This window comes from Pleurodeles waltl, chromosome 6, assembly GCF_031143425.1.
Source record: "Pleurodeles waltl isolate 20211129_DDA chromosome 6, aPleWal1.hap1.20221129, whole genome shotgun sequence".
Taxonomy (NCBI): domain Eukaryota; kingdom Metazoa; phylum Chordata; class Amphibia; order Caudata; family Salamandridae; genus Pleurodeles; species Pleurodeles waltl.
The window spans coordinates 637,833,842-637,855,305 of record NC_090445.1 but is presented as its reverse complement, the minus strand read 5'-3'; the positions used below and the strand labels follow the sequence as shown (position 1 = coordinate 637,855,305).

Sequence of the window (21,464 nt, the reverse complement as noted above, 5' to 3'; positions counted from 1 at the left end):
GGCTGTGACGGGTGCAGTGGCACCCGTCACGATTTTCAGTGTCTGCAAAGCAGACACTGAAAATCATTATGGGGCCCTGTTAGGGGGCCCCTGCACTGCCCATGCCAGTGGCATGGGCAGTGCAGGGCCCCCCAGGGGCCCCACGACACCCGTTCCCGCCATCCTGTTCCTGGCGGTAAAAACCGCCAGGAACGGGATGGCGGGAAGGGGGTCGGAATCCCCATGGCGGCGCTGCAAGCAGCGCCGCCATGGAGGATTCCCTGGGCCAGGGGAAAACCGGCGGGAAACCGCCGGTTCCCCTTTTCTGACTGCAGCTTTACCGCCGCAGTCGGAATGGCCCAGGAAGCACCGCCAGCCTGTTGGCGGTGCTTCCGCGGTCGTTGGCCCTGGCGGTCGGTGACCGCCAGGGTCAGAATGACCCCCATATTCTTGAAAGGAGCAGAATGGAGTGCACCATTTTAACATTGCTTGCAATGATACCTCATCATGAGCCTTCTGTCAGTGAGAAACCCATGGATTATACATTCTGTAACAGTGTCTAATGTCTCAGGAATTTCACTGAACGTTTGGAAATACATTTCTGCACTTTATACTGATTATATAAAAATTATCTTAACCAGTAAATGACAACTCCTTAACATCAACATGTAAAGAAAGCCATAGATTAACAATGTATTGAAGGGTAAGCTTTAGTTTTTCTGCTATATTTTTGATAACTGGCCTTTGCAAAAATACATAACTTATTTAAAATGTGTGTTTGCAAGTCACACTACTTGTGCTCAGTCTCTAGTTCGTTCAAATGATGTACTGGTTGCACTTAAAAGTTTACTGGTAGGCAAAGTGTGTACTATATGACTTTTACCATACTGAATGAGACTTGTCTCCAGTGCTACACTTTTTGTATTTAAGAAGCCATAGGTAGGATGATGTGATCAGTGATGTCATCAGTGATATCATCAATGATGTAATTTAACATTTCATGACTGATGTAATACGTGAGTTCATAAACACCACATGGTGGGTTAACCTTTCGGTTTTTCAGTTAATTTGAAGGGCTTTTAACATAAAGTAAGATCTAATTACCATACCTAAATATAACTCTGTCTGTGGGGGGGGGTGTTTGTGTGTGTGTGTGTGTGTGTGTGTGTGCGTGTCTGTGTAATGGCGGCGGTATGTGAGAGGTTCAGGTAGTTCATAAATATGCCAACCACTCTCCTGCACTTTCCTGCATGGAAGACACACACATACACCGGGTGCTGTGTAGAAGATTTTAATGCGAAGTAGTGGCTAAACCACCCAGTGCATTTCGGTAACAGACTTAGGCCCTCATTACAACCCTGGCGGTCGGTGTTAAAGCGGCGGTTTATACCGCAAAAAGGCCGGCGGAAAAAAAAATGGGCTACGACCGTGGCGGAAACTGCCAACATAGACAGCCACTTTAACACTCCGACCGCCACGGCGGTAGAAACAAACACCGTGGCGGTGACTGCCAGAAGACAAAGTACCGCCCACCGTATTTCAAGACGCCTATTCGCCACCTTTTCCGGGGCGGAACCAACGATATCAAAAGCATGGCGGAAACAGTACACAGAAGGGAAACCACTCACCTCTCGACACCCAATAAGGAACCAGGACGCCATGGAGCGCGAACGTCAGGTGTTACCAATGTTGGTTTACCTCCTCCTCTACCAGGAGTATGAACGGCGGTGGGGAGGAAAGAGAGTGACACACACATGCAACACCCCCACCCTCACACCCAACAACTTACGCACAAATACATGCATCAACATTACATATACACCTCCCCACCCCCTGGAAGAACGCAAGGACAAAATGAAATGATTGTAACGATTGTAATCATTAAAAATCCATTAGTCAAAAGTCAAAATTCAGTTTATACAAAAATGTACACCAACTCACAAGTCCGGATATTTTACCAATCATTGTCCATGGACCACTGGGCCCAAAATGCATGGGCGAAACCCACACATGATACCTGACTCGAAACGGAGAGAACACTGCTGGGCATCAGATCAAAAATACACAGGCACCTCAGGGGTAGGTGGAGGGGGGGCTCCTCAGGCTGATGAACGCACAACGCCACTGCTGTATGTGGGGGCCCCATGACCACTGCTGTATCCTGGAGAGTGCAAAGCCACAGTCTCTCAAGTCTCTCCAGTGGGTGGTTTGCCCACTGCTTTATCCTGGGGAGTGTAAAGCCACAGTCTCTCAAGTCTCTCTAGTGGGTGGTTTGTCCACTGCTTGGTCCTGGGGAGTGTAAAGCCACAGTCTCTCAAGTCTCTCCAGTGGGTGGTTTGCCCACTGCTTGGTCCTGGGGAGTGCAAAGCCACAGTCTCTCAAGTCTCTCCAGTGGGTGGTTTGCCCACGGCTCTATCCTGGGGAGTGCAAAGCCACAGTCTCTCCAGTCTCTCCAGTGGGTGGTTTGCCCACTGCTCTATCCTGGGGAGTGCAACGCCACAGTCTCTCAAGTGGATAACAGTCTCCACTGGTTCTTGAGGGGGCCTGGTGCCCAGAGTGCTTCATCCTGCCAAGGACTGAGGTAGTGGATGTGATACGCATTCGCATTCCATCTGCAGGTGCAAACAGTGATGGAAGTCATGCCTCATGGAAGCTGCCCTGGTTCCAGGAACTCACCTCCAGCCCCAGATAGCTGACCCTTGGGGATGGTAGCTATGTCAGCAGTGGTGCCATGTGTCCAAGGACGCTGCAGGGCCGGTGGCGGTGCTTGCGGCTGTGTCTGTGGCAGCGGTGCTTGCGGCGGTGTCTGTGGCGACGCCGGTGCTTGTGGTGGAGTCTGTGGCGGCGGTGCTAGCGGCAGTGCATGGGTCGGCACCTGCTGAGGGACAAAGCAGGATGTCTCCTGCAGCCTCGGTGGCTGCCCACTGGGGAAGAGGCTGGGGACTGTCACTGAGGCTGTAGACGTGCCGGGGGTGGTGCAGGTGGCGGTGCAGGTGGCGGTTGTGGTGGCGGGGCAGATAGCGGTGTTCGCCGCCGTACAGGTTGGCTTGTTCGTGGACAGAAGGTGTGACATTGGTCCCTCAGTCGGTGCCACCATGCACTCTCCTGACCTGCTCTTCTGCTTTTGGCCCTTCCCCACCTTTGATGGTGCCGCAGTTGTCTTGCCACTATCCCCTTTTGTTTTTGCTGAGCCCTTGGTGGCTGGTAGTTTTGGCTTTTCCCTCCGGGATGTGGGCACCTTTTTCACCTTGGCAGGTGGCGGAATGTCCTTGCCCTCGCTACATGGCACACTGGCAGCCCTGATGGGTGGCACACTCGATGACCCCGCAGTTTCTGGCACCACTGTGCCTGGGGATGTGGTGGCTGAGGTGCTGGGCTGGGACCTGGAAAGCCTGGCCCTAGGTGAAGGACGGGGGGGGAGGTGTAGGGAAGAGGTCAATGTTAGCCAGGAAGAGTTTTTTAGACACACTGGGACAGGAAGATGAAGGGGGTTTGGGAGTGGAGGTAGAGTGGGGTTTGTAGGAGGTGAAGGTCTGCTGAATTTGGGTGAAGGTGCATGGGCCGGAGGCTGTTGTGAGGTGGATGGCTGTTGGGTGGGTGTGTGCCTGCGTTTGTGTACTTTGGGAGGAGGGCTCACTGACACACTGGGAGAGGACACTGGGGATGTGTGAATAGTATTGGGGGTGGTGAGTGCACGTGAGCGGTGTGTGGAGATGGGCGTGCTGGTGATGGAAGTAGTGGCTGAGGATGTAGTGCATGCAGCTGAGGATGTAGTGGAGACGAGACAGGGAGGGAGGAGGAGGACATGGAGGAGGGGGACACAGTGGAGGCAGTGGATGTTGCTGTGTCTGCATGGGGATGGTGCTTGTGTGAGTGCCTGTGGGATGTGTGGTGCTTATGTTTGCCATGTCCACTCTTGTGTGCTGATGTGTGTGCATGCTGGTCTGAGGGTGTGCTTGGGATAGGCTGAGGTACAGGAGATTTGGTCTGGGTGGAGGAAGTTAGAAGGGGAGGCTGGACACAAGGAGAATGGCTGCCATCAGTGCTGAGGCCAGAGCCTGAAATGCTCTCTGTTGGGCTGCCTGCCCAGAATGAATACCCTCCAGGTATGCATTTGTTTGTTGCAAATGCCTCTCTACACCCTGGATGGCAATAACAATGGTAGATTGCCCAACAGTGAGGGATCTTAGGAGGTCAATAGCCTCCTCACTGAGGGCAGCAGGGCTGAATGGGGCAGGGCCTGAGGTGCCTGGTGCGAAGGAGACGCCCACCCTCCTGGGTGAGCGTGCACGGGACACACGCTGAGGGGCTGCTGGGAGGGCGGTGCTGGTGGGACGGTGGCGGCTGTACCTGTTGATGCAGTGGGCACAGAGGTGCCCGCCACCGCAAGGGAGCTCCCATCAGAGGAGGAGTCACTGTCACTGCTGTCTGCTCCTGTCCTCGCCGTGGAGCTCCCCTTGCACTCCGTCCCACTGGTGGGTTCAGACTCCGTTGCTTCACCCTCCAGGGCCAAGTGGGTTGCAGCTCCCTCCTGCTCCGGTGCCAGTGCTCCTCCGCTTGATGATGCTATTGCACACAAGAACAGGGAGACCACAAACAGGGGGGGGGAGACAGAAGAAAGACATGTTCAGTGCATGCAACACCACTACCGTTGGCGGACACAACACACATGGAGCAGCCCTCTGCACTATGCCATGCACTGACAGTTCCTAGAAATTTCAGCTGACCATGGGGTACAAAGCCTATGACCAATTGCTGCACACCTGGAATTCACAGGAGCCTGACTAGGTGTAGATGGCTCGTACCACTGGTGGGCTTGGGGTGCCACATAGACTGCCTCACATGGGACCTTGCCTACCAAGTTCGCCCTGGCCTAGGGGAAACCACTGCACACCTCCCCCACCCAGATACCTCGTAATGCGTGCAGTCAGCTGAATGAAAGTGTACTCACCTCCTTATGGCTGCTGTGATGCCCTGAAGCGCCCATCCAACTCTGGATAGGCCACCGCCAGGATCCAGAACATCAGGGGGGTCATGGTGCAACGGGCACCCCTCCCACGTTGGGAGGCTATCCCCAGCTGGGCCTCTGCCGTCTTCTTGCTCCAGCTGCGCAGGTCCTCCCATCTTTTACGGCAGTGGGTGTTCCGTCTGTGGTAGACCCCCCAGGGTCCAGACGTCCTTGGCGATGGCAAGGCAAATACCCTTCTTCTGGTGGGCGCTGACCTAGAGGAATGGTAAAGGGGGAAAGGAAATGACTTACCCGTCCGGACCATCATACTCATTGCCCACCAGTTCCCACCCATGCCCTGACGTACATACACTCACCATCCGCTCATGCAGGCCTCAGCCCCCCCTCATGTATCTTCCATCCACACCACTCAAAACAGGCATTGCCCATGCAGCATGCCCACAGTGTACTCACCTGTTTGTCTGGAGGACCGTACAGTTGCGTGTACTGGGGGAGGATCCCATCCACCAGTTTCTCCAACTCCTCCAAAGGAAAGGCAGGGGCCCTTTCCCCAGACACTGTAGCCATCGTCGCTTCCAGACACAGGTCACAGTAGCACTTGCAGTGTAGGTCCTCTCCTGTTGAAGGTCAGGTATCAAGTGAGGGAACAGACAGAAAATGGCGGCCACGTCCGCGGTGTTGCGTACTGTCACCGCCAGCGTACATCGTCATTGGCTCCTGGGACCCATAGGGCCCAATGTTAACCAATGCAGAATTGAGCCACGGTCTTCAACCGCCCACCGCGACGGTGTACAGCGTCAGCGCAGTTACCTCATATCCCCTTGTCCCACCTTACAGGTCAGGCAGCCGCCTTTTCAGGAGGCCACATGGGATGAATGTTAACTGCGTCACACCTACCTGGGCCGGGAATATAGACAGATACCGGCACATTACGGATTAATAATGTTTCTGCAAATATCAAATTGTAATACCTCAGTGTTGGATGATTCTCTGCTCGCTGTTCTCCTCCATATAGCATGTCTGCTGCGGCAGGTGATGAGATGGCGGCATCCTGCGGTGTACAGACCCCTGGTGGACCTGTCGACCATGGAAGAGAGACACATCCTAGTCACATGCAGACTTGATCGTGCAACAATCCAGGAACTGTGTGCCCAGGTGGAGCCAGACCTGATTTCATCTATCCATCATCCCACAGGATTCCCCCCTCTAGTGCAGTTCCTGTCTGTACTCAATTTCCTGGCAGGTGGGTCTTTTCAAACAACAGGGATGTTCCAGCCAATGTTCTCTAACGTGTTGTCCAGAGTCTTGTCTGCCCTGCTGAAACACATGCGCAGCTACATCGTTTTTCTCTCAGGTGGAGGATTTGCCCACAGTGAAAGGTGACTTCTATGCCCTGGGACATATCCCCAACATCATTGGTGCCACTGATGGGACACATGTGGCATTTGTACCCCCCCGCAGGAATGAACAGGTGTATAGAAACCGGAAGAGCTACCGTTCGATGAATGTGCAAATGGTGTGTTTGGCAGACCAGTACATCTCCCATGTCCATGCCAAGTAGCCTGGCTCTGTGCATGACACTTACATTTTGAGAAGTAGCAGCATCCCTTATGTGATGGGGCAACTCCAGAGGCACCGTGTGTGGCTAATAGGTGAGGGCAAGGTCCCAATACAGTTGAGATAGGTGTCTGGGTATGGGGCTGTCCCTAAGGGTTAGTGTGTGTCTAACAGATATCCATCGACATTTGCAGGTAACTCTGGTTACCCCAACCTGTCATGGCTACTGACCCCAGTTAGGAATCCCAGGACAAGTGCAGAGGAATGCTACAGTGAGGCACATGGGCAAACTAGGAGGGTGATCGAACGCACCTTCGGCCTCCTGAAGGCCAGATTCCGGTGCATCCATCTGACAGTTGGCTCCCTGTACTACTCACCCAAGAAGGTGTGCCAGATAATCGTGGCCTGATGTATGCTGCACAACCTGGCTTTGCGATGGCAGGTGCCTTTTCTGCAGGAGGATGGGTCAGATGATGGTCTTGTGGCAGCTGTGGAGCCTGTGGACAGTGAAGAAGAGGAGGCAGAAGAAGATATCGACAACCGAAACAACATCATCATGCAATACTTCATGAGACATAGGTAAGAAGATGTAGCTGCTTCCCACATCTCATACTGTTGAGCTAGCATAAGTCTGTTATTTTCACTCAGTCTATGGACCCTGACTTGTCACTTTGACTTTCCATTTCACAGATCTGGGTCCCACTTTGTGCCCTCTGCTCTGTTTACTCCTGGCCTACAGCTGTGTTACATTGGTATGTGAACAAGTACATTGACATTGCTATATTCCATAGTTATTGCAATTACACATTTGTGAAAGCACAGACTGACTCCAGATTGTTTTGTGATTGAAGTGTGTTTATTCCTGTGCAAATAAGTGGATGGGGTTGTAAAAGGAGCTGGGGTGATGGTGGAGGAATGTCCATGGCAGAGTCCAGTCTATTTGTTTCACAGATGCGTTGTCCAAAGGGGCATAGGAAGTGGAGCAATGGCAGTTAAAGGATGGACAGGGTGACATAGTGGGACAGAAGGGTGACATTCAGGGGGTCTCATTTCCTGGTGGGGGTCTTGGCAATGTTCTCTGTCTTGTTCCTGGATCTCAGGGACCATTTGCGGGGTGGTTCTCCATCTGCAGGGGGTGGGGTGCTGGTGTCCTGTTGTTCCTGTGGTAGTGCTTCCTGTCCACTAGCACCGGCAGAGGTGGAGGGCTGTTCATCGTCCAGGCTAGTGTCAGGGGCCCCTTGTTGTGCCACTGTGTCCCTCCTGGTGTTGAGAAGGTCTGCCAGCACCCCTGCAATGGTGACCAGGGTGGTGTTAAGGGACTTCAAGTCCTCCCTGATCCCAAGGTAGTGTTCCTCCTGCAGCCACTGGATCTCCTGAAACTTGGCCAGTACCATTGCCATGGTCTCCTGGGAATGATGGTAAGCTCCCATGATGTTGGAGAGTGCCTAGTGGAGTGTCGATTCCCTGGGCCTGTCCCCCCCCCCGTCGCACAGCAGTCCTCCCAGTTTCCCTGTTATCCTGTGCCTCTGTCCCCTGAACCGTGTGCCCACTGCCACTGCCCCCAGGTCCCTGATCGTCCTCTGTTAGTGGGTTTGCCTGGGTTCCCTGTAGTGGTGGACACACTGCTGATTGATGTGTCCTGGGAATAGAGGGATGGGCCCGCTGGGTGGGTGCTGTGCTGGTGTTTCCTGAGGGGGGAGGCTCTGTGGTGGCTTGTGACAGTGGCAGGGGAACCAACTGTCCCGAGGTCCCAGAATGGCCAGGGTGGTCATCTTGATCCATGCGTGCAGAGCCGCTGTCATCACTGTGGGCCTCTTCTGAGGGGGGACTGGATATGTCGGTCACCTCCTGTCCGGTGACATTGGGTAGGGGTCCTGTTGGGGTGTAAATGCATAGTTATTGTATCTGTGTGTGCCATCATGTGCAAGGGGTGAGCTCCTCCTCAGAGAACCTGGGGTGTCTTTGAGGTGCCATGATGTGGTGTGGGTGATGTGTGAGATGGTGTCTGTTGTGATGTGTGAGGGGATGTGTTGGTGTGTGTTGCTTGAGGCGCGTGGATGTTGTGTAAGTGATGGTGTTGTGTGTCTGTGGATGCTGCTGTTGTTTTTGGTAGTGTCTCTATCTGGCCTGCTTTCAAATTTCTGGTAGTAAGGGTTTGTGGGTAATGTGGGTGTGTTTTTTATATTGGATTGGGTGTGTGGGAGTGGTGTGTGTATGTGTATCAGGCGTGTGTATTGTGAATTGTCCAATGTGGTTGTGTTTTGTAAATGTGTGTGTATTTTGAGCGCAGTGGTGTGTACCGCCAATGGTTTACGGCGGTTGAAAGACCGCCGCGTTGATTCGTGGGTCGTAATAGTGTGGGCGTATTCTTGTTGGCGTCGATTTTGTTATTGCCAGTTTATCACTGACCTTTGGGGTGGCGGACTTGTGTGGGTGTCTGTAATGTGGCGGATTCCGAGCTGTGGGTCGTAATACCTGTAGCGGAATTCCGCAGCCGCAGCGGTATGTTGGTGGTCTTCTACAAGACGGTAAGCGGGATTTACCGTCAGGGTTTGATGAGGGCCTAAGTCACTGGTCAAGTCGTCAGTTACAAAACACCAACCATATATTGTGTTGAAAAAGTGCAAACATAAACAAAGGACATAAAGAGCTGATACAGTGTTTCAATATCAAAAGCAACAGCCACCTTAAAATGTCCTATTTGAATAATGTATTTTTTTCAACTCAACATATGGTTGGTGTTTTGTCATACAACATAACTTTGAATAAGTATTTGTCACCGTATGCTTGAGAAGTAAGACAATAATTTTTAACAAAAGTATGTAAAAGGACTGCATGTCAGCCCGCCACAAGGTATTCTAGAGACTGCATCTGGTGAGAGTTATGAAAGCAGCCATGACCCCAGTCGACTGAGCACTAATGCCAGAGGTTCTTTCTTGGCCAGGACATAGCAGATATTAATGCAAAGAGTGACACAATGTGTGTCCTTAATGGCTCTGGTGAAAACCAGAGAGTTGATTCACTCTGTCCTGTCATGTGCGTTCGATATAATAAGACATTGCATGCATGGATCCAGTCTATGCAGCAACTTATCCTCTATGGCGGGGCAAGGAGCCAAGAGGAAAACGAAAGTGTAATAGTCAGGTTCAAGTGAAAGGAAGATTTGAGTTTTGGTAGGAAAGGCACGCAGGTGGGCAGCTGCCTTCAGTCATGGCTTTGGCCCTGCTCGGTGGGGGACTGGTTGCATGTGCCCATACTGCCACGAATGTCCCAAGCTCTGATGTGCAAAGCTTGACCTGTGACTAGGCACAGCATCTGACACCGGCAGCAATAGCTTCTGTGTAGATATGGTAAGGTCAGAGTTCCCCTTGAAAAGGCACGATTGTTTTCTTAAGACTTTGACGTCTCATTTGGGCATGGCTTTGCATGTTACGCGCAGATTCATCCTGCAGAGGTCAAAAAAAGAAGGTGTAAAAAAAGTGACATAATACATTTTCACTCCCATAGGATCTCTTTTCTGTGATACAAATATGGCTGAATTAAATTGCAAAAGCTTGGCATAAAAGTAGAACTTCACTCAAGGAAGGGCCTTTGTTTGATTTGGTGTAATTCAGTTCAATCGTTTTTAAGAAATTAGCGTTATTGCCGCCTGTATTGTCTATATTGTTTATTTTCTTTAAAGAAGACACCAATTTTAGTTTTATAAAGTCACTAGATTAGGAAACATAGCAAGAAAAACTCTTTCACAAACTTCTTTTAAAGGATAAAGTAAAAGAAGGGAAAAAAAGATGAATGTAGCTAAAGAGGTTGCTGCCTAGAGAGGCTACGCAACTGACACTACTCCTTTAAAGAAACACACCCCGCATTTATCCCATTGTACCAGATGTTGCAATGCAGTTGTGCAGTTCTTTGTGAGTGGAGACTGAGGATCAAGCCCTACATTAAAATAATCACTCTTCTTTCCAGCAGAAAGGTGAGTCGTTTATGATTTCAAAGGAGGTTCCCCTGAAGGAGAAATGGGATCATGAGTAAGCAATTTTGCATTGCTCTCTATTGATAAGCACTAAATGGAATAGTTAGCCCATCACAAACAAAAGGCAGTGAAAGAGAAAAGAAAACCGCCTTATTTAACTTATAGGATTCCTCAATGAGGCATAGCGTACCTAGGCAACTGCCCAGGAATTCGAATCGAGACAGTAGTGGCTTGTGAATGTATAAACTGACCAACACATTGCTGCATTGAAATTCTCTACTATGTTACTGTTTTTCAAAAAGGTAGTAGTTACATTTTAACTACAAGTAGAAAGGGCTTTTGATCTACCTATGCTATGTTCACTTTTTGTTAACGGAGTACTATCCAATTGGATCTAGACTGTTTTGTTAGGCTAAACCTGTATGAACAGGCGTATAGTTTACAAAAAGAGAATTGGTTTTACAAATGTTTTTGCATTATTGAAATATAATTCAAGAATTTAAGAACCGTACTCACATCTAGAGTGTGTAAAGATCTTTCAGCAGGCGAAAAACGATTCGGAGGCGACTGGAGGAAGAAGAATAGTTTAGTTGATGTGAAAATCAGAAACTATTTTGGGAAGAAAATTTGGATGAGTCCTTAAGGTTTAAGGGGACACAGCCCACATGCCCACTAGCACTGCCCTCTTCCCCCAGGCCAAATCCTACCCTGGCTTCACCCACGGGCTTCAATACACTGTGTCTATCTGACCCACGCTCCATCACAGACAGCCTCAAATTCGCATTTGTGTACCGGTTTACTGCAGAAATAATAAGGTAATAGAAGGAATGCTTGAATTAATATCAGCCACTTCCGACACTGACCCTGCCCGCTGCCTGAACGTACAATGTCCAAGCCGAATTGCAACAAGCAAGTGAAGGTTTGCCTTTCTCAAAATAGTGTTAAAGAACATTTTGGAAAAAATATGGTAAAATAGTGCATTTTACAGCCCAGTTTTCACTTAAGTTTACTAGAACACAATAGTCTCTCAAAAGGTGAACTGAAAAAGAACTCATGAAATATTTCTTTGCACATTTTCTCCAGGGTAAACCTGGCTGCTCTGTGCCATGGCTATCAGGGGTGAGCTCAGGTTTAAATTACCCAAACATTTGATTGCACCTAAAAAACAGTGGCTTTATTACTTGTGGTTAACACAAATTCACCCCAACGAATAAAGCACTTTCTCATGTCTCACATAATATATTAAAGTGAAACACTTCTCCATGTCAAAGAAATACACTTAACTATATCCCTACACTGCTCTTACATCATAGTTATCTTTGATGGCACTGTCACCCACCATCTTCTTTTTCACTGGTCGCACTTGGATAGCCACGTTGGAGAGGGATGGGGCATATGGGTGTTGGGGGAGGTGACAGCCATGCCTATAAAGTGGCAGAGCAATAGCTGGGGCGCAGCACTGCAACTACTGGCTCTGGCTTCAAGGTCTTGTCTCTTTCAGCTTACAGAGTCGGTCCGACCGCTGCTGCTTGCCTGCACATCTGCTGAAACAAAAGAGCACTTGTTGGTTGCCCTGCACAGGAAGGCATCTGCTGGTGTGGGAGTTAAATATTCATATGATAACTTTTAAGTTCCACCCTTTAAAGGCTTAAAGAAAGGCTGAAAGAAATGTCTGATTGGGTGGCCAGCCTGTATGAATAAAAAGGCCATCCAGCGGCCTGCCCGGCGCTAAAAACATTTTTATTTTTAAGGACTGCATTTTTCTATGGGATTAGCAGCTTTGCAGGAATGTCACCAGTCGGGTTGGCAGGGCCAAAATGAGCCTTGGCAAATTTTGTCATGCCAGACACATATTGCCTGGAGTAATTGAGCGTAGAAAGTAAGCCTGGCCACTGCAAGCACGTTTTCGATGAATTCTGCCACTTCCAGATTTCTTTAAATATAGAAAAATATGGGGCATTTTACAACACATTTTTCATTGCATCCTGCCTTTTCATCTCTTCTCCATTTCCACTCACTCTTCCTTTTTGTTGTTCTCTCTCTCATTTTTCCTGATCTTTTTCGTTCATTTTGTAACCATAACATCTTTATGACTGTATCTTCACCCTTATTTTTTTCATCTCCCTCCTTAGTGGCTTAAGGCAAAATTTAAGCTACGCTGGTATTATTCCATAATTTCAGACATTTTATGCTTCAGCACACTAAGTGAAATTCCTAAAAGAAAGCCATTACGTGGCATTGCATAATTAAGCCATCAGTAGCAAAATTATAGAGAAGAAACATGGGAATGATACTTTTGCGACCCGAACGTGAGTGTTTGTTGTTTGTAACAGTTTGTTTTTCCTCCTATTTTTTGGGCAAGATGCATTACCTAAAAAATTGCTGCAAGGTTGCATTTCGTACTAAACTATAGCACTAAAAGACAGCTTTGCATAATGTTTCTGAAATTTCATGTAATTACACAAAAGCAAAGTACTCATGAACCCTACTTCTTACTATAGATAGCTCTTTCCTTCTTACTCTTTTTTCTTAATCCAGTCTTCTCTCCCTGTCTTCTTTGGGAGATGTGGACACAGACAAAGCCACTGGCTAGCTTACGAATGTGGAAAAGACATCTTTAATGAAACGAGTGCTCAAAAGTTAACATAAACGTGGCAAAATGTCTTACAAAACTACTGCCTCACTAACAATCAGTCAATTAACCAAACCCTATCCCGCCCCTATTGTCCCACCCGCCATAGTCCACTCTACCCGTATATAAAAAGAGGCAACTCTTTTTGACTTCATTAGCTTTAGCAAACACTGGTATCTTAGCACTGCAAGTATTAACCTTAAACAACCGACTTCTCAATCTTCTTGCCTACTTTCCCTTTTCCTGTGCTTTCCAACGGGAATACACACCAAGTTCTGTGAACCTCCTAGAACACTTCCAGGCCACCGCCCAGAACCTGCTTCAAGCGACTTCCCCAAATTAATTGGCGTATGAGCCTTTTGAATTAGGTTCCTGTAGCCACCTGCTCTGCTGTTGTTGAGTTCCTTCTGCCGGCGCTGAAGGCTCTGTGTTCCTGTTGCTGCCACTGTCCTGTGTTTGACCCTTGGTAGCTGGCCGCTCTACCAAAGCAATGTATGAGCTCGTTCCTACTGGTTCACTTAGATCATTCATGCCAGAATTTCCAATATTACGTAGTACAGAATCCCATATTAAAATCCCAGTATGCCCCATTGGAGCCCTCTGATTGCGTAGATGACTGTTCCACCCCCCACGCGTGGCGCACCTTTGATGGGCGTGTATACTATAGGAAGACCACTAGCTGTGAAAAGTGCTTTGCCAAATTTTGCTGGGCCCATGGTATGCTGCCACAAGTCAGTATCCAACTCCCCCCACCTGGCCTACGCGTCCTATGCCATTTGTTCCCTAAATTTCTCATCATATTGGGCCCAAGCATAACCCCCAAATGTCAGCTGTTCTTTGTGAATGACATCCATGTATGTAAACAAGGCCACTGAACGCTCAGGGAACTTTTCGCAATATTCACTGGCGAAGATGGGAAATGCCGCTGTCCAGTTTTCTATCGTTAGGGGGACCTTTGGCCTCTTTGCCAATTCATTTTTACACTCTTTTGATCATTCCTTTGAACACACCTCCCTGTGGAGTAACTTCAGCATTTCTACATATTACCCTTCCCAGATTTTCTCTTTGGTTGTGAACATTAGTGTGCCCCCAAAGGCTTAGTTGTCACCATGTGGGGTAAACACTGCACCTTCAGCTCTTTTCTCTCAGGCTCTTCTTTTTGGCACTATCTTTGCCTTTTTTCTGCACATGATAGGCCCCTGATCCCATGGATCCTGTTCCCCCTTTTTCCCCTTGTCCCGTCCCTTCTGACCTCGCGTCTGCAGATGTTTGTTCTGCATCCGTGCCCACTCCTATATCCATTACCTACTTACCTCTATTCATCCTACACTCCTCCGCTGTACCCCGACTGACATCTACGCTCGTGGACACCAACATGGGGCCCAAGCCCATTGCAAAGCCCTTACCTGGCTCCAAAGACGGTGCCCCCACAGATGCTTGCCACCTCTCCAGTGGCCTCCTTGGCTGCATTGCCTCCACATGTCTTGTCTGTAAAATACTAAGTAACACATTAGCTGAGCCCTCGGCCCGGTCCCCAGCAGCTCCCCTGTCCACACTTCACCTTTCTCAAGGCTGTCCTCGCCGTAGTCCATCATAGACACACCTCATGCATCCTCTTCCCTGGCCCAGCTATGGCCACCTCCTCCATGCTGTACTAGGGATGAGGAATCGTCCCTTGACGTGGACCCACACTCAGTGCCCAGGAGGGCCGTTGGGACCCTACCATAGCTGTCTGCGGGCATCACCTGACCATCTTTACTACTGTCTTGACTGGCGGTCGTCCTGGACCTACCATCGTTGTAGTCAATGAGGTTGTCCTGGACCTGCCTCTGTTGACTGTGCCGTGGTTCCCAGCAGATGTCCAGCGAGCTGTGCTGGGCTCAGCCATTGCTTCCTCTTAGTGCCCTGGAGCCACCCTTAGCTCTGCTGAGTCCTAAACTGCCTGACGATCTCCGATCCGCAAAAAAGAGGAAGGGACAGGTGTGCTGGTGCCCCACTCCTGGCCCTCCGTACCGGTCCCCAACTCTGGTGCTTGCACCCTGCTACCTTGTTTGCCCTGCCCAGGGGCCCCAAATGGGATGGCGCTCCCTGATGTCAAAGAATAAGCAGCGTGGTCTTTTGCCTCAAGGTGGGTGTACCCCCCGCTCCTCTTGGCTGGGAGCTCTTCTTCCTCCTCTCTGCTCCACTCTAAACCTGCTGCCTCAATCGCCAAGACCCATGCTGGAGTTACCGCTGTGTCCAGTGTCCTGCATTCTGCCCCTCAGAGTCCATTTGTGCCTGTTCCCGGAGTACTGGTTTCCCAGGGTCCCCTATTGTTACACTTGTCTCAAAGGGCTTTTGGGGCCCCCAAGAGCCCATTCCATTGCCCCAATAGGGGGTCCTCCTCACCGCCTACATCCCCGATGATGAGCACCATACTGTCCTGCCCTTCCTACCCCTCCCGCTCTCCTCCCACATCATTCTTTCTGAAAGGGGCCCCCAACTGATCTTCCATATTGGGGCCCACTAAAACTCTGCCCTCGGGGCTGGTCAATCAATATCCCTCCGCTTTTGGCCATGTCCATCAGCCCATACGTATGCCTGGGGCATGCACAGGCCTCACTATGCTCAGGCGAGGGAGGTGCTGCTGACTGAAATGCAGTCATCTCCCCCAGTTTTTTGTGCTCATAGGTTTCGCCCCTCGCAGTGTGTTCCTCAGCCGTGACGGTGTGCGGGCGCTCAACTACTCAGGATTATGCCCTCTCTCCCCACTTCCTAATCCAACATCCTCGTTGTGCGAAGACACACGTGGTGTAGCCAGTGGCCTCACCACCTTACCAGCGGTGAATCGGCTTTGTAGTTCCTAGGGGGCAAGCAGGTAGCAACAGCCACGGCCACCCATGCTGCTGCTTTCCTTGTCGGCCGAGCCAACTCTCCTGTTCTTTGGATGACAAGTTCCATGTGGCATTCTTTCTTAAGCAGCTCCATGGCCTCTGCCTCTTTTTTGGTAGCTAGCAACATGAGTAGATAAAACATACAGAGGGCACTAAGTTAGACCCAGTCACCAGGTCTTCTTTAAAATTAAAGATGGCTGGGAGCCTGAAGACTGCCCAATAAGTAAGCATCTTGGGCTATGGTGCGCTCCAAGAGAACTCAAGCCAATAACGATATGGAGTGTAGTCACTTTTGACTGCACCCACTCCAAAAGTCCCAGTAGGCAGACCTTCACTTTGGTCAGCTGTCCCCCAAAGCCTCATTTCCTTGCTCCACTTACTTTCTGCCGCCGTTTACTAGTGTGTAATCCTCCCTCCTCTTTCGAAGTTGCACCTTCTCCTGCATTTCCTCTTTTTCTCACTACTCTTCATGCCTCTCGTCCTCCCACTTAGTCCCCTTTTCGACCCTACCCGCTCCTTTCTAGCCCTGTCTTCTCTGCCGTCACTTTCTCTCTTTCCTCTTAAAGAGGCAGACAAATATCAATGGAGATATTTGCTGTAAACCATATAAATGAATGAGGAAGAGAGACGCTGAAGACCATTGAGGGTCTGTGAGTACATAGAAGGCTGATTAAACTCTTCTCATCCCCAGAAAAATTGTCAGCTCCTATTAGTGTTAATGCTCTAGCTTCTCTCACAACTCAAATTGTTATCCATCCTCAAATTATTTATGAGACCACCTGCCACAGTAAAAAACAGTTCTTCCTCTTCCCATCCTCTTCCAGTTATCACACTTGTGAGAAGTGAGAATTCAAGATTTGGGGCCTCATTACGAGTTTGGAAACTTGTTCCTCCATCAGGCCACCTGTGCAGCCTGAACACCGCTGGCCCTATTAAGAGTTCACCACAGAGCCGGCAGGCAGAAACACCGTTTCCGCCTCCCGGCCCTGCAGTGAACAGGGCCTTAACATTGACGCCGGCTCCTAATGGAGCCAGCACCAATGTGGTGGTGCGGCAGGTGCAGCAGCACCTGCCACACATTCCACTGCCCGTAATTCAGGCAGTGGAATGTGCGAAGGGCTGTGCATGGGGGCCCCTGCACTGTCCATGCCATGCCACTCTCATGGGACCCCTGACGCCCTCATTTCAACAGCCTTTCCATGACAGTGTAGCTGCCATGGAAAGGCTGGCAGTATGAGAACTCATAATCCCTAGGGCAGCGCTGCTTGCAGCGCTGCCCTGGTGGATTACATCCGCTGGGACCGCCAGGCTGCCGGCTGGTGGCAGCCTGGCAGTGTCGGCAGTCGGACCGTGGCAGCTCTGCCATGGTCATAATGTGGTGGTCTGATCGCCACCGTGAGTCTGGCGGTCAGAAGACCACCAGACTCATAATGAGGCCCTTAATCTGTGGAGCTTGGAGAAGGACTTTTAGTTATTGTGATACAAAAAAGCCATACCATGCTCCCGTACATGGTCACTAGGCATAAAACAAAGAGAAAAGGATTTACCAGAAACGCAACTGAAAACAACACTAAAGGTATGAGAAAAGAGGGGCAATTAATGCAATTAATTCAGGCTATGCATCCATAAGGACATAAATGACAAATTTGTCATTGTGATAAAATGACATTTTATTTGGCATTTTTTACCTACAACCGCAAAACCTTCGACATGCTTTTATCAATTTTCAAAAGGCGTAAAAGCTAACCAGATATGATCTCTCTTGAGTACATTGGTTAACTGCTAACCTGTTATTGTAATGCTAAACTAGGGCACTTATGGCAGTGCTTTTTGGTTTTTTTTGGAGCTGGTGTATGTGGTCATTAGGTTCTGTCTCAAATTTTTGAACAATAGTGGTGCACAGTTGTTCTTGATTGCTTCACAAAACCTTGCCTGTTACATAGGGGCTCATTACGAGTTGGGCGACTTCAATGTGGGACCACCAAACTCGTGGGGAGGATGCCAACGTCGTGAAGCCGGGGTCCCCCCTTGCCCTATTACAAGTTTTTCACCGGTCTGACCTGGCTGACCAGTAGAAACCTTGAAATAGAGCATTCTCTCTGGTCAGTATTGCAGGAACAGTGCTACGGGATAGCACTCAGCTCCCTTAAAAGAGCTGAGTGCTATCTCGTAGCACAGAGAAGGCCGACCATCATCCTCAGAATGAGAACTGTCTGCATGGCAGACAGTGCGCATTCCGATGGTGCTGGGCAGAAGGGATCCATGCACTTACTTTCCGCCAGTCATTTTATGGCAGGCTCCCAGCTGTGAAAAGGCTGGCCGAAAGGGGGTGTTGTAATTCACATGGCAGCGTTGAGTTCAGTGCCGCCACGGCTGATTGCAACCCCGACCTCCTTCATGCCATAGTGAACCATGTTCCTGGCAGGAATGGCGGTCCTACTGCCAACGTTGTAATTTGGCAGTCTGACTGTCAAAGCCACAGCGGTCCGACCGCCACAGCGAGTCTGGCGGTCGAAAGACCACCAGACTCATAATGAGACCCATAGTCTTTCACTAGCGCCATGCACATTTGTAAGCAATGCAGAGCACAGGAGAACTTTTAACGACCTTCTGCGGTGTGTGTTGGTGGCCCACTTGAGTCCCACGGGTGCTCATCAGTCTGGCCTGTCTGTCTGAGGCTGCTGCATTATAGATAGATCTGCATCTTCTACAGTCACTCCTGGCCATATTTACAATGCTCTGTGACTAGAGCTAATGCCATATGTGCAGTGTGATTGACAGTTTAGGATCTAATCCTGCACTGTTAATCACACTACGTGTGACCTAAGCCCCAGTCATTGAGCAGTGAAAGGACGATAGCGCAAGGGTCACATAGAGGGGAAAGGCCCTGCCATTTCTACAGTGAAATGGCAGGGCCTGTCTATTTCTGCTGGTTGCCAGGGCACAGGACAAGACCAGTTTTTGATTGCCAACTTTAGTTGTTGCCATTGCCAGCAGCGGCAGCTGCAAACAAAAGTTTACATCTATTGTGATTTTGCAACTGGGTGCAACCTATAACCTATCTGGCCACTGGGATGGGCAAAATGAGTTTTGGCCCCAGGCACAGCCCCTCCATAAGGGCGGAGGAGCGTCCCCCCCTCCTTCCCGCCAGCAGAAACCACTGCAAATCCTTTCACAAGAAAGGGATAATAAACTGTGTTTATCATCCTTTCCTTGTGAAAGTGACGGGGCACTGCGGTGACGATCAGAGGGGAGTGCACTGTGCACTCCCCTCAGATTCAATGTGTGTTTGGCCGGCCAAACAAACATTCACTCTGAGGGGAGTGCACAGTGCACTCCCCTCTGCTTTGAGCAGCATCAGGATTGGCCGCAGGAGCATGTGTCTAAGTATAGCAAAGGAGGGGCGCAGGAGCAGAGGTAAATTTTAAAACTGTTTATTTTATTTTATGAATTGTTATGAATTCCCCACTCCTGCGCACCGCCCTGCCCCTAGAAATCCCCGCAAGCTGCAACTGTTTGGCCCCTCAAAAGAGTGCCAATAGGGCTATCTGGTACTCACCAGCATAAGTCAACCACTGTTTCAGTGTAGATTTCCCTGAAGAAAAACGAGAATGACAGGTAAGTATCTTTATCTTCTAAATTTCATGTCCCAATGTTACTATTTAGTTCTAACAGGTTACAAAAACTTTAGGAAGTTTCCTGTAAAAGCTTCCCTTTAGTTGGTTTACGCAATTTCTGTTTTCATCTACTAGAGCTGGCACAGTAATTTTTTTTCTTCTCTGTCCTTCAGATATTGGTGCCAGAAGAAGCCTCAAACAAAGGATTCTGTGACTGTCCTAAGGAATTGCCAAGAAAAAACAAAGTGGTGTTATGTACTGTGTATCACGGGCTGATGGAGAATTCCCCTGTTATCATTTCTAAACTTTTATTTTTATATGAAAATATATAATTTATGTGTGTTTTACGCAAGTGCATTATGTAAAGCGAGGTGTCCTTTCATAACTGGGGCATAATCTGTCTTCGAATCGTATGAACAATTCTAAAAATTAACTTCATGTTGTTGAAGTCCTGTAGGTGATACGTAAAATAGATGATTTCAACCAGTAACAGAGCTGCTAAATAATGATAGTGATATGGTCTGTGTGTGTAAAATATCAAATGGTAACGACTGTTTTGTTTTCTGTCTTATTGAGTGCTAAGCGCTTTACAGTGTCGTGTTTTTGAAAGGTGCACTTTATTTCTCTGTGCTATCTTGAAGATGTATTTGTCAATACACGCCATACCAAAGTCTAGCTTATGTATGTTTCATAGTTCTAAGAAAATATGTCGTTAGCTACTGAACATTGTTCATCTTTAAGGAAGTGAATGAAATGAGACTGGAACAATAACATAAAATTAGATGTATCTTTTAAAGACCCCCCACTACAGCTTAATTGGAGACAGGACGATCAAGGCTGCCTAGTGAATACATTATCAAACACTGTATGTAGAGCTAGAGTTAAGCTAACAACCCAAATTATGCAGCTGAATAATCTAAATATGTGTCGATTTTTACATTAAAACCAATCGCCGCATCACAAAACATTAAATCAGAAAAAAACGTGCTTGAATTCATAATGCAATGTGTAACTTTGAGAGATGTGTTATGAACTACATTGAGAAGGAAAACTTTTGGTTTTTGACAAGTATTAACGCAGTTACAAACTTGAATATAAACAAAGCAGTATTTAGAAACAATTAAAAGACGTAATTGAAATATTTCAAAATATTTCTAACGACAATTTTGGAAAAAACATATTGATGTTGGTATACAAAACACTTTTGCAGTCACAAACCAGGCAATTCACAAACTCAGTGTTTGCAACAAGTAGTGTTTTGAAGTGCTAAACATCCCTTTTGCAAGTCAGAGAGTTACATATGACAAAAGGGGTTCTGAAATTCATTTTGAATCCCACTAAGGAGAAGGCGTGAAAGGGGCCTTCCCCCCCAGTTACACTTTGCAGTGACATATTTCCATGGTTTGTGAGAACAACTATACTCTTAAACCATTGATCAGATTCTGACTCCACGTTGGAGTGGTAAAGGACTAGCAAAGAGGAAGCTTCCCCCTTGGAAATTTTACTGTGAGTTAGTGTACAGTGCTGTATTTGTCTAGTCATGAAAGAATCATAAAGCATTACTCTGATGAAAGGAATTTCTTTGCTGTGCTCAAGCAAAGAGACAACCTGTTCATAATACATGTAGAAATGTGTCTTTGCTGCTCATTATGTGGACTTACATAATTTTGTTCCACAGACACTGGGGAAAGGGCAATTAGCATCATTCAGTAGTCTCCTCCAATTTGTTAAAGTAAGTAACTATGGGGATGTGCTAGGCAAGAAAAGATACCAAACATGTAGCCTATTGACAGAGCACCCAAGTAAATGCTGTCGCCCAACTAGCCATTAATAATAATTCTAATACATAATTAAATTATAGGTT

General features: G+C 48.5%; 1 protein-coding gene across 2 annotated transcripts in view; it reads left to right on the top strand.

Annotated features, from left to right (window-relative positions):
* LOC138300086 (potassium voltage-gated channel subfamily A member 3-like) overlaps positions 1–20,561 on the top strand; it is a 226,043-nt gene extending 205,482 nt beyond the window's left edge. For both annotated transcript variants that reach the window (XM_069238973.1, XM_069238972.1), the window contains one exon: positions 19,774–20,561. The gene's annotated coding sequence lies outside the window, so the exon portion shown is untranslated. The remainder of the gene's footprint in view (positions 1–19,773) is intronic.
* The last annotated feature ends 903 nt before the right edge of the window (positions 20,562–21,464 follow it).